The following is a 20,515-nucleotide window of genomic DNA, read 5'->3' as shown; positions in this document are numbered from 1 at the left end:
GCCAGCGCAGCCACCCCTAGGGGACTCTGCAAGCGTCTCGCGCTTTGACGCGGTGAGTTCGAGCGCGGTACCACTAAAACTAATACAATATGAAGAGTCTGAGGATAGCACGAACGACTCCGTTTGTCATTCATTTGGCCATCCATACGAGACCCGCCGCGGGTAGAGGGCCACTCAGCCAGTTAACAGGTACCGCCCCTGTAGATGCTAGCAGCTTTTGGCCCGCCAAACCGGAAATCAGAAACAGGCTTACACGATGGCATTACTCAGAAAAGTGCGAGAGACAAAAAAGGTCATTACTGTCAACAGTCCTCGTTGATATAAGACCTTCAGCAATTGGCCAAGCTGGGAAAGTGAGAATTTGCTAAGTGACGTCATTTCGAATTTCAGTAGGACAGAAGAAAGTGTTCTGGTTTGTTTTCTGCCTCCTTTATCAACAAAGGTATTAATCATTACAATGTCACTGAATAACTTAGAAAGTATGCGCCAGCTACATCACAAACACAATAAGACGTAGTCAGGTCACGACGTTGTTGTTTTACTTCTGAGATATAACTATTCTTCATCTTCTTTTTAATTTGTTTGGTTTTCGAATTTCGCGCAAAACTACACGAGCGCTATGTGCGCTACTTCTACTTGATTTAGCAGTGCAAGCCAAAAGTGAAGGTAGCTAGTCATCTCCAACCACTGCCAAATTACAGGCTACTCTTTTACGGACGAATAGTGAGTGGGATTGACTTTTACATTATAACGTACCCACTGCTGAAAGGGCGAGCATGTTTGATTTAAAGGGGATTCGAATCCTCGACCCCCAGAATACGAATTAAGCAACCTAATTACCTGGTCATACCAGGTATCTTTGTTTGTGAAAAATGGTAATGTGAAAATAAAAAGTAACTTATATTGAAACAATTCGTGAATGTGGGAGGTTTTTTTTGTTTTGTTTTTTTAATTTCATGCAAAGCTACTCGAGGGCTATCTGTGCTAGCCGTCTATAATTTAGCAGTGTAAGACCAGAGGGAAGGCAGCTAGTCATCACCACCCACCGCCAACTCTTGGGCTACTTTTTTACCAACGAATTGTGGGATTAACCGCACATTATAATGCCCCACGGTAGAAAGGACGAGCATGTTTGGCGCCATGGGGATTCGAACCCGCGACCCTTAGATTACGAGTTGAGTGCCTGAATCACCTGGTCATGCCAGGCCTGAAAAGTCTTTGTGAACTTCAAATAATTCAAGTTAAATATAACACGTATTTCAGTGTAGAAAGTGCACAAAAACATCTAAACGTGTCCTCCGATGGGTCAGTGCAAAGTCTACGGATTTACAACGCTAAAATCAGGGGTTCGATTCCCCGCGGTAGAGTCAGCACATAGCCCAATGTGATTTTTATATAAGACAAAATACAGACAAACACGCGTTTGTATAAACGTAAATAACGACCTATATATCCATAATGTGACTTTATTAGCCCAATATTTCGATATTACAGTTTCATCGAGAGTTATCATACCTTCTACGTTGACTAATGGTTTGATTACCAACGAATAATGGGTTGGCTGTGAGGGGCTTTATAATGTTACGGTCAATCCCACTATTCGTTGGTAAAAGAGTAGTCCAAGAGTTGGCGGTAGGTGGCGATGACTAGCTGCCTTCCCTCTAGTCTTACATTGCAAAATTAGGGACGGCTAGCACAGATAACCCTCGTGTAGCTTTGCGCGAAATTCAAAACAAGCCAAATTACAACAGCTCAAACAGACATGAGCGCCAGAAGCCAATGACACCACCACATAGCATTACCATGCTAACGTCGGCAAGTACCTTAAAGTTGTATTTCATTTATTTTGAAATATTTAACAGTAACGAGTCACCTGTTAATGGTATCGCTTCTATTTAACAAAGTGCATGCTGGGACCATTCTTGATGAAACCATTGTTGCTTCTGTTTCGGTCTATTTCACTCTATTACCTACACGTTACACATATACATATAAAAATGTTTGAACAACAGCAACAGAAAACAACAGCAATCAGTTTTTTTTACGCGTATCTTGAGCACGGTCTGAAGCTAATGCTTTCCCATACACCAATAATTAATCTCTTAATTTCTCTATTTGGTAGACAGATCATAATTAGGTTCAATTTTCGTTGAAGTTATGTTCTCATATGTAACAGATTTGTTGTTTTCATTTATTTTAGTATCTAAGTTTGTTTCAGTTTGATACATGTAAGGTATATTGTTGGATGTGTATTGCGCAAATCTCATTTGTTCTCTAAATTTGTAGAAGGTTCTCAAGAGCAAGAATCAACAATATATTTATTACGAAAACACTAGCGTATCTTCGAACTTACTGGAGCCTTCGAAAAATCTCGTCACAAGACGCCAAGAGACTGTTTTATATTGTTTGGTCGCTATAGTCAGTATTTTATAATAAGCCTGAGGAAGCTATAATTGTGATTAACGCTTACTAATCGGAAAACTACAGAATTGGACCTGGAACGTTTATAAATTTCGAACATTACAAACCGTTTAACTTCAGTGAATTAACTTTGGACGTTAGAATTCCTACGTGGACAGAAACGTACAGGTGTATCAACAAAGTATTAATCCGCTCTTCGTGAACTTCGATGAAAGATGCAGTTCCAGACCAGATGTAATATTCAGCATTGTTTGTAAATTTGTATATAAATGAATATTTTAAATAACTATTTGTAATAATCGTCATTATAAACTGTACTGTTGTTTGTATATTAAAATATATTTGTGTTAAGAAAGAAAATCGTATGTATCAATGTTATCAGTAAATATAAAAAACGTGAATGAATGAATGTCGTCGGTGTTTGGGTAAGTTCATACCCTGAAGGGTCAGGTTCTCTTTGACCTCTTCCTCCTCCCTGTACTTATATTCTTGGCTGATTGATATTTATTGTATTTGGTCCTTTTCAGGGCAATGTCCATGTATTTTGGCTGGTATGCAGTTTTTTTTTTTTATTATTCTATTAACAGTATGTCAAGTTTGCTGGTGGCATTTTTTTTAATACATAAATAAATAAACTATAAATATATATATTTAAAGTTTATATATATACATATTTTAAAGTTTTTATTTTATTTATTTTTATATTTAAAATATAAGTTGACTGGAGAGAGATATTTAGGACTAGCTTCATCATGTATGAGATGCCTGTCTAGTTCGCATAGTAAATCGTTTTTTATCCAATTCTTATTAAAGTACATTATTGTACTATGTAGGAGTCTATCTGGTATGGTTGGTATGTTCGAGTATTTGTGAATGAATTGAGATGATATAGTTCTTGGAACTCTGTATGCAGTTGTGAGGAGTGTGTTTTGGATTGTTTATAGTTTAGTTTTAATTATTTTATTGCTTACAGTTATCCGTGCTGGAGCTGCATAGTCTATTACAGGTCTAATATATGTTTTATAGATTTTTAGAATGTTGTCTGTAGATGTTCTACTGTTTTTACCAGTTAGACTCCTCGCATAGTTAGTTCTTCGCCAGACTTTATTTTTTATTTCGTTAACATGATTGATCCAAGTTAATATTGAATCATAGATTAGACCTAAAAATTTTGTCAATGGGGCAATCTGGAGTAGAGTGCCATTCATATATAGTTCTGGCTGTTGTTTTTTGCGTTTTGTCAATTTCGTAAAGACTACAAGTTGTGTTTTTGCTGTGTTTATTTTTATTCTATATTTTTGACAGTATTCACTTATTCTATTTAGTTGTGGTTGTATGTTCGTAGCTGCTATCGTGGGTGTTGCGGCACTTTTCCAGACTGCCACATCATCTGCGAACTGTGAAGAGAATCCATGATTTGGATCCTTCAGTGGCATATTGTTTACATACATGATGAAGAGTATAGGGCTAACTACCCCTCCCTGAGGGACACCAGCTTCTGGAGTAAAGTATTCAGAAAAAGTTCCTTCAACATTTACTGTACATTTTCTGTTTTCCAAAAAGTTAGATAACCAGCGAATAATTCCTCGCGGTAGTTCCATTTCATTCATTCGGAACCTTAGACCATCGTGCCAAACAGCGTCGAATGCTTTCTCGATATCAAGGAAGCAAGCGACAGTACATTCTTTTTTGTTGAAGCTATCTATTATGGCTGATTGGTCGGTAGCTGTTAGGTTTATTCGCTGGCTTTCCTTCCTTATGGAATATTAATATATTTGCAAGCTTCCAAGAAACTGGGATGTATCCTGAGGATAGTGATAAGTTAAAAAGTGAATTTAGGTGGTCAAACAATTTCGGAGTGCCCTTTTTTAGGAGGATAGCTTGTATTTCGTCTTCACCTGGTGCTTTGTTTTTTGTGTTTTTTATTGCTTCTAGTAATTATTGAAGGGATATTTCATTATTAATATTCAAGTTCCAAGTTTGACTGTGTGGGTATTTGGGTATTGATGTTGTTAAATACCCAGGAGGGTCAGGTACATTTGACCTCTTCCTCCCTCCCGAACGATTATAGCGTCTGTCTTTAGGGTTGTTTTTTTTTTTTTTTTTTTATATAACATCATACTCAGGTCCATTTCAGGGCTCAGTCCATGCATGGACGAACAAGAAGTTTTTTGTTTTTTTTTCCATTTACTTTTTTTTTTTTTTTAATATTAATATTCAAATTAACTTCTAAAATAAAATTTAAATTTCCCGCTATTTGAAATATAACCAGAGAGGCGGCTGTGGTTATTTAGAACCATTCATAACAATTTCCGGGATTACATGTATACACCTACACAGCCGTATTGAGTCAAGCTAAGAAATACGTGGATGGAATTACATAACACATCTGTATGTTTCTGAATACACGTGACTTTACCACGCGAAGCAGGTGGTCATCTCATTGTTTCTGGCTGCCTCGTCTAACCCTCAGCTAAATGAGTCAGACTCGTTTTATTTGGCGTCAATGTTGTCGTGAGTTCTTGATAAAGTTAAAGGCCTCGATTTTGAAAGTTACGATATATATACGTATATTATATTTCAAATAGAACGCGTTCGGCTCCCTTAGCCATACACGAGATAGCCACTTCTTTCTCATTACACCAGAGTGTAGTATGCGTTAATTCCAACATTAAGTTTTTCTTCTGTTGTTACTGTTTCACACAATTATAAAGTTAGCAGTTGATGTATTCAGAGGAAAACAAACTTTCTCAGTAAAAAGGACAATGATAGTCAAGATGAACATTGTTTATTTATAACACTTAGGGACACAGATAAATTCCTAAACGTCCATCCACGTCCCCTTATGTGATAAATAATCAATGCTGTTTATCTTATGTACCGTTAATATTTTGATTGCGAAAGTACAAATTTAATTGGTTGCTCATTTTCGTCATACCGTCTTTGCTCAAACTTTTATATGCCGTCATAGCATGGTTGACTAAAGCGCATGCCCTTCGCAACAAGTGTTGTTAATAGTCCAAAAGAGACAATGTGATATCCACTTCTAAAGTGGATGTAACGTAATCGGCTCTGCATGGTGCGGTGGAAAGCGCCCTTAACTCGTAATATGAGGGTCGAAAGTTCGAATCACCATCACACCAAAGCATGGTCGCTCTTTCAGCCATGGGGGCTTTATAACATGAGGTCAGTCTCACTATTCGGTGATAAAAGAGCAGCCCAAGATTTGGTGGTAGGTGTTGACAACTAGCTGCCTACCCTCTAATCTTACACTGCTAAATCAGGAATAGCTAGCACAGATAGGCCTAGTTTACCTTCGCGCGAATTTCAAAAGACCAACAAAAGTGTCATAATCGTGTTTATATTTGTGAAGTAGTCATCTATACCATAGAACAATGTAATAATATTTATATAAATCATCGGTGTATTATTTGGTTGCCTCTATCCTATTACAATAACATATGTCTTGTTTTGATGGGTGAAATATTTGGGGTATCTTTGTCTTTGTCCTGTGCAGTATGTTCCCCTATCACAGATACAACATTTATCTGCCTTTCTCCTATTCTAAATTGTACTACGTGTAAGTGATAGGTGAAATCTTTGGGATACCTTTGACCTGATGCAACCATCTAAACATGTCTGTGACATAAAATCTATTCGAATCACAAATTATTGACAAAGGTATTGTAGCTTTGCTACTTTCTCTTATACCGAACGAGTGTTTATAGTTTTAATTGGACAATCGTTAAAATATATTTTTTATTATTCCAGTAGAGGAAAGAATTAAAAGGTAAAATTAATCACCACCACTGTTGAATAATTATGAAATTGTAATTACTTATTGATAGAAAACTTTGTTCACTATTACGAAATTCCATGAAAATTAATTACACGCTAAGGATAACGAAATGTTCATAACTCACTAATTAACATTTCTCGTTTTCAATTTGTTGATGTTATTAACCACAAAGCTATAGAAAGGGCTATCTATGCTCTTCCAACCACGGGTATCGAAACCCAGTTTCTAACAGTATAAGTCTGCAGACATACCGCTTTATCACTGGAATGGGGGTATCAAGTTTTATTTGTATACATACATGTAAATGTTACATAAATCTCATAAAATAAAAATTATAATTTATTATATGACACAGCTGTTGTTAAAAAGTTTGGTATTTACTTACTTTTACATAAAATTTTCGCCTAAAGATACATAGTGATAGACAAGATAGAATGTAACTAGTAATAACGCCAACTCTTGGGCTGCTCTTGTTTGACCAAGCTGCGAAATTTGACCGTCTCTCTTATAGCTAAAAATACGTTGTTGTTTTTCAGCAACGAGACGCCAACCATGAACTTTCAGGATCGCTATCTGGTTATTGTAACTACTAGGTTTCTTGCATCGACTACTTGCTATTGTAAGGTTTCCGTAACTTTATATTGTTGTATATTTTAAGTTTTCAGTCATGCTGAGACGTAAGTGTTTACATAAATTACGAAAATGATTCATAATATTATTTTAAACTAAAAGTTTTATGATTAATTATTCAATCAATAAAACTAGTTTCTCTTCTCAAATACAAAGACAAAAATGCATAAATTGGAGTAGATTAACTGCGAAAATAATTTTTAAGCTCGTATGTTCCAAGAATTCTCTAAAAATATGGAAGAGGTTACAACAACGAAACAGGTATTATTATTTTAGTGAACAGTTCTAAAGTGCTTAAGCTTGGGTATGACAACTCCATGTTTTAGCCCTTTTTTATTTCTTTATATGGTGTTGAAGAAAAAGGTTAGTACTTTGCAAAATGCAATCGATATTTCTAGCGTTGAAAGTAAGGGTGAGTAAATGTAAATGAAACTTCTTTAACGTGACTTATTTGTCTAGTTATATTATTCTCAATGAGTGCATCAAAGGGAAATATCGATGTTAAAGTATCTCGAGAATTAGTAAACGAAATATTTACTGTTTTTCCTTATTTTGTATAAATTTGTTTTTGTTTTTCATACAAAGCTACGCAGCGGCTATCTCTCGTCTGATCACAGCGGATAGTCCAATCCTTTGTGTGTGGGTACAAACCAATATATTTACCACTGACCTACAGACCATTGCGGTGCTAATATGAGAATCCTGCCTTCATGAGAGGTAAGTACTAAGTGCAATGGGTGAAAAGGTTCAATGACTAAAGATACTTATTGTTCTGATACATTGATGAAGTTATTAGTTGATTTAGGCTTATGAGTGTTTACAAATTGCAGCTAGTGCTAAGCTATAGTTAACCGCTAAGCCTGACACAACATAGGCCTAGCTTACGTAGATAGTTTTTCTAATTATTTTGAAAATTAGTTTCTTTTATGTTTCATTATCAACATTCAGTGGTCGCTGAGTTAGAAACGAACTATCTTTCTGGACATCACTGATTACCTTTCTGGTTTGTTTGTTTTATTTAATAGACCACCAGAGTTGTTTTCTTCTTCCAAACTAGTGTCCACACTGACTCCTGTGCGATTAGCCTACTTTAATACTTTGGGTCAAATTTAAATTACTGTTTATTTAACATACTAACTCACGTTGATGTACGGTAACATCTGTAGCACTGCCGTTCCGTTATTTCATACAATAGTTACTTCAGTAACATGAGAATAAATGACTTAGCCTCAGTATGTATCGGGTAACTAAGGCAACATCACTTACTGACCGCGTCTAAGAACGAGATTCGATGAAAAAGAATAGGTAAATGTTAAAAAAAAACATATATTTTAAATAATATATTGAAATACGTATGTATTTCAGGTCTTGACGAAATTATCCCATGTGTAATGGTTTGTTTTTGTTTGAATTTCGCGCATTGCTACACAACGGCTGTCTTGAAAGCACAGTAAGACTAGAGGGAATGCAGCTAGTCATCACCACCGACCGCCGACTTTTAGGGTGTTATTTTATCAACAAATATTGGGATTGACCAGCACTTTATAATTCCCCTAAGATAACAAGTCGATCATCCTAACCATTGGCTGTGCTGGGCCCGTGTGTAATGGATAAAGTGGCTTCTTACATCTGTCTTTATTTGGTTCTCTTGTAGCTTTAACCGTATTAGTCCCTAAATGTTGAGGTTGTACCGCCATGTAATCTTCACAAGTTGGTACACTGTATCAGTCTCTAGCTAAATGTTGAGGCCATGTCTCCATATAACCTTCACAATTTGGTACACTGTATCAGTATCCAGCTAAATGTTGAGGCTATGTCTCGATATAATCTTCACAGTAGTTGCTTCACTGTATCAGTCTCTAGCTAAATGTCGAGGTTTACTTTATATTTGTGTGTGTGTGCATATACACATACATATATTTAAAGTAAAAATAAATATTAGTCTCGAAAAAGTTACATAAATCACTTCAGAAATAATGAAAGTTTGTAATTACACGTTAATAAAATGGTTTGTACAGAACGTCGATTGTTTCAACATTCTACCTATGTTTTAATTACTTGTAGTCTCAGCTGGTGTGAAATTTGATTGACAGAAAGAAACTCAGTTCCAGTTTCAGATTCTAGAGGCTATTTATCACGCCATACCCGTCTGATTCGCTCAGAGTGTGGAAGGGGTGTGGCTGTTGTTGGCCACCAACGGTTGCTAATACGAAAATAGAAAAAAAGAAAGAATAATTAGTACCATTTCGATCGTGGTAACTATTACAGTTTGGGTTTTCTGAGTTTATGTGGTTCAATCGTACAAATAACGAATTTGAAATTCCTAAATATTTCTAATTACAGCATGTATTCGAGACTAATGAAACTTTACAGGCTATGGAATGTCACTTTAAATTAATTTCTGCGTGTTGTATGGTATGTGTGAGTTTGATAAGTACGCGTTCAAGCAATTAATGAAATGTTTAATTGGAATTACTGTTTTACGGAACTTTGGCGCCTTTGTAACACACGCTGTAGACCGTTCGTAATTGCTCGAGTATTAAGACATATTTCATTCCACGTTGTTTGTAACCGTAGTTACGCGGTATTCTATGCTCGCCTATATTATCACAAATTGTGGTATATTATATGCGTTATAGTCAAACCATTTTTGTCGGATTCTTCGACTTAAAACGTGCCAACGTGTTTGGTCGTTGTTGGTTTTGTTCAGGGACCAACGTTAAATATACACATGCATTTATTATATTTTCTTCTCAACTTGTCTTTCGTGAGCTTACTTTAGAATATTTTCACTAAATGTTTTTTTTTACTTACAGATATCGGGTAGAGGTCCGACATGGCCAGGTGGTTAAGGCACCCGACTCGTAATCCGAGGATCGTGAGTTCGAATATCCGTCACACCAAACATGCTCGCCCTTTCAGCCGTGGGGGCGTTGTAATCACGATCAATTCCACTATTCGTTGGTAAAAGAGTAGCCCAACAGTTGGCGGTGGCTGGTGATGACTAGCTGCCTTCCCTCTAGTCTTACTGCAAAATTAGGGACGGCTAGTGCAGATAGCCCTCATGTAGCTTTGTGAGAATTTCCAAACAAACCAAACCAATCGAAGACGAACAGAGTAGCAGGTATTTAAGACACAGTTACAACAGGATATATTCGTAACAACTAATCGTACTGAGGCTAATAAGTTATTAGAATGAAATAAACAGAAAGTGAAGGTGACCCTTACCGCCAGAAGGCTAAAATGAAATGAATCTTTTTTGTTGTTTTTTTCACTCGCGACGTTTTTTTTTTCTGTTTTTGCCTATGAAAGAAATAGGTAAAAACAGGAACTACATGCACATATTTCAACGTGTTAGTACTAGCTGTGTAGATTGAAAGTGTCTAATAAAGCTGACACGTGATAGAAGAACAAAAGGGAGATTTGCTGTTACACGTATTATGTAAAGACAAGTTAGTGCATTAGAGAGTTATGTGTGTAAACATGTATATACACACAATAAAGTACCGTACAATGTCCTTTTGTAAGCTCTGATTTCAAGTTACAGTAGTTGTTTGCTGTTGTTGGTGATGTTTTTAGTGCGAAGTTACACAGTAGGTTGTATGATGCGAATCGAACCTCGGATTTGAAATTATTCGCTGACCTACGGGGAAGACCCTTGACTACCGTGATTATGGATGTCGATTCCTACGCAACATTGCGCAAGTACTTTTTTTTCACACACACGCATGCGCACACAGTATAAAAATACGTATATCTTTTACGGGCTAGAATACCTTATGAGAAATTGTTTTAATAAATAAATTATTATTTTCATTAAGGCCATGGAATGTGTGGGACACAGTAGTAAATATTCATATATAACACACAAATACACATGTCTGTGTGTAACCCAAAATAAACATTTAACGTGGCTTTACCATCATTTGTTGTTTGAATGTTGCTGGTTTTTCGTTTTCATAATTTGTGTCATATGGGATGTTGATCTATGAACACATCCGGGTATTCTAGACATACCGCAAGTTGATCTACGAACACATTCGGGTATTCTAGACATACCGCAAGTTGATCTACGAACACATCCGGGTATTCCAGACATACCGCTTTTCTCATTTCTTAACAGTTTGTTTGTTTTGGAATTTCGCGCAAAGTAACACGAGGGCTATCTGTGCTAGTGGCTGTCATGTTTTGTAGGACGAGATTGGTTTTTTTGTGAAGTAACAGTTATAACAAGTTCTCAGTTCCATAGAATCTAAATCAGTTCTTTCCTCGAGTGAATCTAAATCAGTAGTTTTCTCCGATTAATATAAATCAATGGTTTCCCTAAATAAGTTTAAGTCAGTTGTTTCTTAACGAATCCAAGTCACTTATCTTCTCCAATGAATATGAGTCATTTGTTTCCCACAGTTAATATCAATAAGTTGTTCCCCCAACTAATCTAAATCAGTTGTTACTACAATGAATCTATATCAGTTGTTTCCACAATGAATCTAAAACATTTGTTTTCACTAATGCATATAAATCAGCTGATTGGTGTAGTTTGGATTTCGCGCAAAGCTATACGAGGGCTATCTGTCCCTAGCTGTCCCTAATTTAGCAGTGTAAGACTAGAGGGAAGGCAGCTAGTCATCACCACCCACCGCCGATTCTTGGGCTACTCTTTTACCAACGAATAGTGGGATTGACCATCACATTATAACATCCCACGGTAGAAATGGCGAACATGTTTAGTGTGACGGGGATTCGAACCCGCGACCCTCAGATTACGAGTCGAGTGCGTTAACTACCTGGCCATGCCGGGTAAAAATCAGCTGTTTTCCCTAATTCCATCTGAGATAACATTATGTGAATTGTTCAAAAAAAAATGTTTAGAGATCGTTTTTATTTTTCTGTATATTACGGTTTACAGAAAATATATGTCCTATCTAGTGACGTATGGTAGTTAGACTTTTAATGCATCATTGGATCGAAAGAAATCTGAAGCCGTAACGCCAAGACATCCAAAGTACTCATTTAACTGTAGTTTTTACCATCACATAAAACTTGAAAACTAGAATGAATTTCTTTGAGTAACCAACGTTCATGACAGACCTCAGCGCATGCGTGAGATTGGTGCCAACTGCAGCACGTTTCTGCATGACGTCACTATATACGATGAGACAGCACGAGGACAGTGACCATGGCGGTGTCTTGGTGTGCTCAAAGCCCCAGTAGAGATAGAAGTGATACTATGGCTCTTCTGCCTGCCGGCACGATGCATTTCAGATGAACTTCTGCGCTTTATCATGTGTGGAGATCAGGATATTTGGTTGGAACTGCAACCACTCTGTTTGTTATGAGACAAGCCGCTCATTTTCTGGTGACAATCGGACAATGCGGGGCCCTGGTAATATCCCTTGTCACCGGCTCACTACCATCACGGTGACAACTAATCCTGAGTTCAAAGACTCCGACAAATCCAGATTTATTTCCTGATTTTACCAACTGTGATACTTGCAGTGGCGACCTCTACAGGCGTTCAAACACTGATGTTTACGTACTCGCGAACCTCGGAAACTATGGCCGATTTGGTGTATTTAATTATTTTAATGTTTCATTAATTTTCCCAAATTTTTTGATGAATAATGTTTAATTATAAAACAACCTATCGGATGTGGTTGTAACAAAGATTTGATAAAGAGGTTTTTTTTTATGTTTTTTTTCGGGCTATCTGCTGAGGTAAAATGATTAAAATGGTCAGCAAAGAGTGGAAAAACTTTGCTAAAAATGTGACTGAAGATTTAACGGAAAGCTTACGATACCAGATCAGAGACCTGAAATTAACTTATAATGATATAAACTGTCTGGACAGAGTGAAATGTATTAGCTTTCTATCTATATTTCTTCAGCCATTGTCTACTAGATAGTTCAATTAATGTAGTTTAAACGCCTAGTTCATAAACACAGTCCCTGAAATTAACTACTCAATTTGTGGCCACAGTTCCGAAAATTAAACACCCATTTCACAGTCAAAGTTCGTGACCACAGTTCCGTAATTAAAAACACTCGCTTAATTCAAAGTTATGGGATGGCCCAGCGTGTTAAGGCGTGCGATTCGTAATCCGAGGGTCACGGGTTCGAATTCCTGTCGTACCAAAACATGCTCGCCCTTTCAGCCATGGGGGCATTATAATGTAACGCTCAATCCCACTATTCGTTGGTAAAAGAGTTGGCGGTGGGTGGTGATGACTAGCTGCCTTCCCTCTGGTCTTACATTGCTGATTTAGAAACGGCTAACACAGATATCCCTCGTGTAGCTTTGCGCGAAATTCACACCAAATCGCTTCCCATACTTGTGTAGCTATGTGCGAAATTCACACCAAATCGCTTCCCATACTTGTGTAGCTATGTGTGAAATTCACACCAAACCGCTTCCCATACTTGTGTAGCTATGTGTGAAATTCACACCAAACCGCTTCCCATACTTGTGTAGCTATGTGTGAAATTCACACCAAACCGCTTCTCATACTTGTATAGCTATGTGTGAAATTCACACCAAACCGCTTCCCATATTTCACTTTAAAATACTTCGTAATTCTCATCAAAACACTTTATTTTTCAAGACATCCCTTTGTTCTATAACAAGAAGGGGAAAACAGCGTTAACAGAGAACATAGGTAAGAAAAAATATAGAGGGAAGAGATTCTTGTGATTAGAGTCTCTAATTTCACTGGGTTCTAAGGCAATTCTCCTCGTCAGACTAGAACCTTAATAATCTTCACTGTATTAGATACTCAAATACGTCTAATAAATTACCATGATCACCAGTCGTGTTTCTGTGTTTGTTTAAGCTGCTAGTTGCCTGATCACATGGCAGGCAACCCTGTCAGTGAGCCCCGCCAACGGACCAACCCACCGATCACGATTTGATGCATACCCAGCGGGTCCGTCGACAGTGGTTGCCCTTCTATACCGAGGTCCCCAGACAGACGACCGGCGGTGTTGAACTCAGTTGGAGCCAAATTACTTCGTCAGACTGAAGTCGGAGCACAGCAGGGAAGTCCACATTAGTCTAACTTTCAAGTCCAAGGTGACCACAAGGTTATCTGCAGCGACCTCTGTAAACCAGATAATCGTTATGACGTGTTAAGAAACCTGGACGAAAGTTCGCCACTAGAAACCGGAATTCAGTTCTGATCGTAATGAAAATAATACTAAACTTACGGATGATATATTAGAAATATGTGTGTATGTGTTTTTTCTTATAGCAAAGCCACATCGGACTATCTTTTGAGCCCACCGAAGGAAATCGAACCCCTGATTTTAGCGTTGGAAATCCGTAGACTTACCGCTGTACTAGCGGAGGGGCGTATTAGAAATGAAACTGTAAGATGATTAAGTACATTACCAAATGTACTGTTTCCAGAGTAAACCGGAATCCAATCCTGATCGTAGGGAAATTAGTTCTAAACTGTTGGATGATATATTAGAAATGAAACCGTAAAAGGTTCAGCGCTAACCGATGTGTAAAAAAAAACAACCTTTGTTATTGGAAATATATCTCTTTCTTTTTAGCCTGTCGAAAAGAGAAAACGACCGTGGTTGCTGGTATATGAACATGTAAGTCAAACACCTTTTCAAAGAATACCATGAATTTTATTAGTTCTGCTGATTAGACCTAGATAACTTTGCTTGACCCGGCATGGCCAAGCGTGTTAAGGCGTGCGACTCATAATATAAGGGTCGCGGGTTCGCATCTCCGTCGCGCCAAACATGCTCGCCCTTTCAGCCGTGGGGGCGTTATAATATTACGGTCAATCTCACTATTCGTTGGTAAAAGAGTAGCCCAAGAGTTGGCGGTGGGTAGTGATGACTAGCTGCCTTCCCTCTAGTGTTACACTGCTAAATCAGGGACGGCTAGCACAGATAGCCCTTGAGTAGCTTTGCGCGAAATTCAAAACAAACAAACAAACATAACTTTGCTTACACTCTTTTATATCGTCACTGTACATAATATTCGAGTGGAGTATTATACAGTCACGCGCAAATCTTACTGTAAGGAGCCCCCAACCCCCTGCATTCCATTGAACTCCCTTTTCTTATTACAAGTGCGCACGTTTCAATAGTTGAGAGCCAAAAATCACTGGAGCACGCGACACTAGAAAATCCCAGCTTCGATAATAACGTTCGTCATTCGACATAGGAAATAGTTCTGCTAAGCAACGAGCTGATGGGCACGTTTCTCGAAGTAGTGGCAACCCCTGTTATAAATTGTGCTTTGTTTTGCCACGTTATAATTTGGTCAACTGTAATCATACAGGGTAGGAGACGCTACGAGTCAGCGGACCACCCGAAGACTCCATCTAGCAGCCTATCAGCCAGAAAATGGATGACTTGAATAAACTCCACGATAGTATAAGGACGGCAATCAACATCATACGCGATCTTGTTGCTAAATACCCTGGCAAAGAAAAAATAAACACATATATAACACATGTTAAGTTTCTCCACACAGAGAAAAATAAAAATTGGGTAACTGACTGGTTTCTTCCTTACACTACTGTACAGTCTTATCACAGTATGACCAATGTATTGTATTCACGCAACAACGGAAAGATAAGTGATAATAAAAAAAAACATGTAAAGAAAACATAAAAACTCTTCTTTTTGAACAATATTGGAAGAGATAAACACCTAAGCCTTATTGTCTCGCTGATGTTATTAGTCGAGAAAATTAAAGAAAGTGTTGACATTGTAATAAACGTTTCCACAATTAAGTCAACGTTTTTTGGTTACCCGGAATAGTTAAATCTTAAGCCTTTTAATATATCACATATATAAAACATAGTATCTAACCCGAGTTTACATGTAAAAAAATTCTCAGCTGAATGTAAATTTTGGAGGATTACGTTATTAATAGTTCCTTTGGACGTGGGATAATTAGATGGAAAGTGTGGGTTTATTTCTTGTTTGTGGACATGAAATTTTATAAAACAGTTCCATAATATCAATACAGTTTAGTTTTTATGAATCGTGGGTTGAAGGGGCCTGTAGAGTTTTTGATTTAATATTTTCTTTGTCTTAGTGATGATAGGCGAAAGAGATTGAACTGATAGATAGTCGTTCCACTGTCTCTTATATTTTTCTAATGACAGATCAGAGCCATTATGGAAATACTACTAATATTAATGTTATGTTTACAAAACAGTGTTGCAGCTTTTCTCTGAGTTTCGAGAGAACACAAGAATATCTAGCACACATGCTGACCATCCAACATTAAAGGCTACAAATGAATCTTTCTTGGTACCGTAACTGTTTCTTTAAATAACTATTATTATTTACAGTTATTATTAAATAACTATATATCCTAGAGGTAAAAGCAAACCTTGAATGTTATCCCGTATGTAATGCTATGTCCCCATAAGTTTACGGACTTACAATACTAAAATCATGGGTGTCATTCCACACAGTGAAGAAAGTGCATTACAGGCCATTTGTGCTGACTTGAGTTAAACATATACAAGGGTATTATGAACAAAGTAGCTTAAAGTAGAAAGGATGAACAATGGCGCTGAAACAGCAGTGGTTCCTTCCGTTCCAAACAATATGTTTCTCTTCAGTGAATCCTTCCGTTCCAAACAATATGTTTCTCTTCAGTGTTTCCTTCTGTTCCAAACAATATGTTTCTCTTCAATGATTATGCTAGTTTCGCTTTTTTATTATTTTTGCAGAAAGAATAATTTCAATGTGTTCTTTGTTTTCCGTGGTGCAGAATAATTTCAATGTGTTCTTTGTTTTCTGTGGTGCAGAATAATTTCAATGTGTTCTTTGTTTTCTGTGATGCAGAATAATTTCATTGTGTTCTTTGTTTTCTGTGGTGCAGAATAATTTCAATGTGTTCTTTGTTTTCTGTGGTGCAGAATAATTTCAATGTGTTCTTTGTTTTCTGTGGTGCAGAATAATTTCAATGTGTTCCTTGTTTTCTGTGGTGCAGAATAATTTCAATGTGTTCTTTATTTTCTGTTGTGCAGAATAATTTCAATGTGTTTGTTTTCTGTGGTGCAGAATAATTTCAATGTGTTGTTTGTTTTCTGTGGTGCAGAATAATTTCAATGTGTTGTTTGTTTTCTGTGGTGCAGAATAATTTCAATGTGTTCTTTGTTTTCTGTGGTGCAGAATAATTTCAATGTGTTTGTTTTCTGTGGTGCAGAATAATTTCAATGTGTTTTCTGTGGTGCAGAATAATTTCAATGTGTTCTTTGTTTTCATTTCATTGTTCGTGAGTTAATTTTTCAAGGTGGCTATTGTAAATTTCTTCTGGTGTTCTTTAATAAACTATAATTACAATAAGGATGGATCTGCCATGACCCGGTGGTTAAGGCACTCAATATCGCTGAGTCGAGTCCCGTCATCGAACGTGCTTGCCCTTTCAGCCGTTGGAGCGTTATAACTTGACGGTCAAACCCATTATTCGTTAATAAACCACTAGCCCAAGTGTTGGCGGTGGGTGATGATGATTAGTTGCTTTTTCTCTAGTGTATCGCTTCAAAATTACTGACGTCTACTAGTTTTGCGCGAAATTCAAGTAAAAATGAGCTTTAATTCTGTATCAAACGTAACACAAACAATTACAGAAACAAAGTTCTTTCTCACCAGATGTTGGTAGTTTCCGTAAGGTTTCCAGAATATCCAAGGGCGGGATATCTGTAGAAGTCGGGGCGAGTTCCAGCCCACAGGATACTTTTTAGTTCATCCAGGAGTATTAATATATACGTGTTAGACAGATGTAATAAATGTTCAGTCTTCTCTTTATTTGCATTTAATCCATTGTCTAGTTGATTTATGTTACCAAAATGTAGGTTGTTGAATTTAATTACGAAAGGGAATTTTCTTTTATATCTATTAGAAAATGTGTGTGTGTGTTTTTTTCTTTTAAGAAAGCCACATCGGGCTATCTGCTGAGCCCACTGAGGCGAATCGAACCCCTGATTTTAGCGTTGTAAGTCCGTAGACTTACCGCTGTACTAGCGGGGAACATCTACTAGAAAAATGGTGCAGTTGGCTGATGTAACGTTTTTGTTTCAGAGACACAGTTGGATGATGTATTTTCAACGCTGCTGTTTTAATGATGGAATTAGATGATGTACTTTCAACATTTTTGTCCCAATGGAGAAGTTGACTGATGCACTTTCAACGTTTTTGACTCAGTGGAGAAGTTGACTGATGTACTTTCAACGTTTTTGGCCCAATGGAGAAGTTGACTGATGTATTTTCAACGTTTTTGTCCCAATGGAGAAGTTGACTGATGTATTTTCAATGTTTTTGTCTCAATGGAGAAGTTGACTGATGTATTTTCAATGTTTTTATTCCAATGGAGAAGTTTTCTGATGTACTTTTAATGTTTTTATTCCAATGGAGAAGTTTTCTGATGTACTTTTAACGTTTTTATCCCAGTGGAGAAGTTGACTGATGTACTTTCAACGTTTTTGTCTCAGTGTTTACTAACTGTAATGTCCAACAGCTTTTCTTCTGTGTTTTAGTCAGACTTCTATAATTACATTGACCACAAGAATGGTATAAACTCCTTGGGATTCGTTTCTAATTTAGAAATAGAAACTTATAATCTTAAAAAAAAAAACAAACAGACGAAACGTATATTTCAAGTTTGTGTTGAATCAACTCAGCGTAGAAGCAACGATCCATCACAGGGTCCATAAACTTCAATTCTAGATTTAATTTGGCTAAGCCTACTTGGATTAAAAAATAAATAATAACCACTAATTGATGCCTTTGTATGATTTGTTTCTGTCACTCTTTTATATACCCCAAAACGAATCTACAGTTAATACAACATAAAAATAATACACAAATTAATCCAGAACATTCAAGGTTCATATACTCAATAAAGTAGTCAAAACAGGAAAACGTTTTATGTCAACTAAAACTTAAGTTACTTAAATATTATCATTCTTCTAATTAGTTTTCAAAATGAATAATTTTTCAAGTAGAACATGGTTAGTTTGGCAAATTAAAAACACAATATTCATCATACTAAACACAAAAATTATACACATTTATGTTTATTAGATGGAGCTTTCTATTGAAGGTTGTGAGTGAATACACATGCGCATGTATTGATTTTATTCAATGGCAGGTATAACATGCTGAAGTTTGGGACATAATATTCGGGAGTTAACATAAGTTGCTTATAAGTAATGGTATTGTTATTTCAATAATTTAACTATTATGGGTTATAGTGTTTGTGGGATAACAGAAGTGGTTAATTAATAATGGTATTGTTATTTCAATAATTTAATTATTATTGGGTATTATAATGTTTGTGGGATAACAGAAGTTGTTAATTAATAATGGTATTGTTATTTCAATAATTTAACTATTATGGGATACATCAAAAATAAAGATGATGTGTTAGAATTGTCTCTCAGACAAGAAGGTCACGAAAAACGTTGAATATAACAGAGAGAGGAATCATCTAGAAGAACAATAGTATGTGCATATAAAGTCAAACCTGTACAAGCCGGAAATCTCAACATTTTGCAGCATTATTTTAAGATTTCTCTTATAAAACGCCCTCTATATGATGAAACCTGCGTTACGCGGACAGAAAACTATCTTTCACCTTCCTCATCTATCCACAGAAGTAGAATTAGAACCTGAGTTAGGCGGAAAAAATGTTTTTGATTAAATATTAATTTCTTATTTAATTAATCATTTCTTTAAATGTTAATAAATTGTCGGACATTTTGTTACAGTAAATATTGGTATATATTCGGTTCTTTTTTCTGCTGTTATTATTCCAGAGGTCGCTATTCGAAAGAACGATTCACTGTACTTTTGGTCACATTTGCTGATGGAAATCTAGAGAAATCATGGGTAATAGATAACAGTGAAAATCATCGCTGTTTTAAAATTTTAAGGAAGAATCAACTTCTTGTGGAATGGAAAGTGAATAATAAAGTGTGGATGACAAATGTTACGTTCGAGGAAGTTTTCAACAAATTAAACAAAATAATGGAACAAAAAAATAGGAATATTATACTTTTCCCAGATAATGCACCTTGTTACACAAAAGTTCAACTTTCACATGTTCGTTTAGTCTTTCTACCTTCATGTACAACATCAGTTCTACAATCACTAGATAATGGAATTATACAGTGTATAAAATTGAAATATAGAAAACTTATGCTTCAATATATTATTACAAACATGGACGACTGTAAGAGAGCATCTGAAATGACCATGAAAACTGACGTGTTAGATGGAATTGCATTTTTAAGTCATTCAATCAAATGTGTAAAAGATGAATGTGTAATAAAGTGCTTTCAAAACTGTGGATTTATTCTTGATAATGGTGGAGATTGTGGAGAAGTTGTTTGTTATGACGATTTTAGTGAAATCCAATCTCTGAGAAGATTGATGCAGATGATTCTGTGAATGTGGAAAGTTTTGTGAACGTTGAAAGGAATGTTTTAACAGAAACCGATCAAACTGATTTAAATCTGTAATAGAATCTCAAGATGGTAACAGTGTGAGAGATTCAGAAGATGAACAAAATGTAAAACATAGTGAGGAAATAGAAATTCCTACTTCATCGCCAGTGTTAAGTTATATTAACTCTATCAAATTGTATGCAAAAATAAATGGGGAAAATGAACTTCATGAAAA

At 36.4% G+C, this 20,515-nt stretch overlaps 2 long non-coding RNA genes across 4 annotated transcripts in view; one reads left to right on the top strand and one right to left on the bottom strand.

Annotated features, from left to right (window-relative positions):
* LOC143256312 (uncharacterized) overlaps positions 1–20,515 on the bottom strand; it is a 604,741-nt gene that overhangs the window by 497,600 nt on the left and 86,626 nt on the right. The gene's annotated exons all lie outside the window — the stretch shown is intronic.
* LOC143256310 (uncharacterized) lies at positions 123–18,585 on the top strand. The gene is made up of 4 exons (XR_013031235.1): positions 123–442; positions 2,287–2,655; positions 7,436–7,567; positions 17,915–18,585. It is a non-coding gene; the product is annotated as an uncharacterized LOC143256310 (long non-coding RNA).

This window comes from Tachypleus tridentatus, chromosome 7 (genome assembly GCF_004210375.1).
Source record: "Tachypleus tridentatus isolate NWPU-2018 chromosome 7, ASM421037v1, whole genome shotgun sequence".
NCBI classification, from domain to species: Eukaryota; Metazoa; Arthropoda; class Merostomata; order Xiphosura; family Limulidae; genus Tachypleus; species Tachypleus tridentatus.
This window is presented reverse-complemented; position numbering and strand designations above follow the sequence as displayed.